The sequence below is a fragment of the Chiloscyllium plagiosum genome, unplaced genomic scaffold, assembly GCF_004010195.1.
Source record: "Chiloscyllium plagiosum isolate BGI_BamShark_2017 unplaced genomic scaffold, ASM401019v2 scaf_60805, whole genome shotgun sequence".
NCBI classification, from domain to species: domain Eukaryota; kingdom Metazoa; phylum Chordata; class Chondrichthyes; order Orectolobiformes; family Hemiscylliidae; genus Chiloscyllium; species Chiloscyllium plagiosum.
In genome coordinates, this window is record NW_025191148.1 from 1 (window position 1) to 1,684 (window position 1,684).

Sequence of the window (1,684 nt, forward strand, 5' to 3'; positions counted from 1 at the left end):
TGTTCTTGTAGTTACTGGGATTAACTGGCTTGTTATTGTTTGTCCACTTGACGAAGATCTCTCAGGAAGAGAAGCCTCTCACTAAACAGGTGAGGGAGAGAAACCTCTTAGCGGAAACGTCTTCAGTTGATGGCAGGAGGATCGACACTGATGGCTCCAGTAGCTTTTCTCCTGCAGAATATTTGAAACAAATATAAATCCACTATAAAAATCCAAAATCAATATTGCAATTTCAGACATATTAAAATGTGTCAGTTTTGTTTTTAAATTTAGAATTTATACACTCTCATTTTCTGAACGAGCAGAATGATATCCATCATCATCATTAAGACTAAAGAGTTTAATTCGAAAGCCGCCTCCATGTTTCCAACCCAAAACAAAGACCTCCTGTACATTTGTCATTGCTGATGTTAAAAACACAGACTAGGCTTCTTCCCACTTTATTTGACTTATAATGAAAAAAGAACAAGCTTTGGTCCATCTTGTTCTCAATCAGATATTTAGCTAACCTGACATCAGACATATGTTTAATGCTCCCAATGTTATTTGGAGCCAATCCAAGCATGTCATTTACGTTACTGGAATGCTTTGTTTTTTTCATCTCACCGCTCACCATTTTCTTTCTGGATGGAGTCTCTCAGTGGAGTCGGTAGATACAGATGGTTCACCAAACCTTCAAAACTAACGTGACTCATCCAGGCTTCAGTAGAAGTGCTTAATTTGCTGATCACGATGTCTGGATTTTCTCCAGGCTGGTTAGAGATCTCTGATTTCAGAGTCTTCTTTTCCTGTACCAGGTGACATTGGCACCAGAAGAAAGATTGGACACAACACAGGTTAATGACACCGTCGCCTCCCGTAAGATGTGTTCTAATGGCGGTGGTAGGATTTTAACTGTGTAATCGTGGCAATCAGTAACTTCTATGAAACAGAAATCAAATCAATGAAAAATGCCTCTTTAGGATCAAATCACCGAGTCTTCAGGCTATTTACTCATGAAGTGAAGAAACCACCTTTGACATGGCAGCTTCCAAATGTTGCTGAAATGATGGTTCCTCTTGCTGACATATTTTGATTTGTGAAAACATTGGTTATTATCTATAACATGACGCATGTAATCATTCATAAAGAACACTGGCTTTGCAACTCGTGAAACCTGTGAAAAAGTAAAATCAAAGATACCATGACGTAACACATGGAATTACCTTCCTTTCAGAGCTCTTCTCTCACTTCGGACCATCCTTTTATACTTTTGACAAGCTTAATCTGAATATAACGATTTCATTTCTATGTTAATGAAACTTACTTGCAAATGCTGCTGGACATTCTGAATGTCAAATTACATCCCCAATTTTTAACAAACTGTAATCAATCATAATTATTTTCTTTGTTCTCATGCGTTTGCAGGCGTTTAAAAGTGTTAGGGGGCAGTTATCAGTCACAGAAATTCCGTTCAATGTGTTTAACGTTATTGTAAATTATTTGTATTATTGGTGTGAGATCATTTTCAAAAACATACCATGAGATATTATTCCTCCTGTCAAATTTGTAGTAGGTGTACAAACAAAACAGTGAATTTCTTAGTAGAATAGAAACAAAACAAATACGAGTGTCTAACATTATTCTACAAATTGTTGGAAATTTGCGTGAGCATTATTCAGACTTCCACTGATCACAGTGGGAA

General features: G+C 36.9%; 1 pseudogene; it reads right to left on the bottom strand.

Annotated features, from left to right (window-relative positions):
• Positions 1 to 3: 3 nt before the first annotated feature.
• The window catches only part of LOC122545686, a 2,842-nt pseudogene continuing 1,161 nt past the window's right edge, over positions 4 to 1,684 (bottom strand).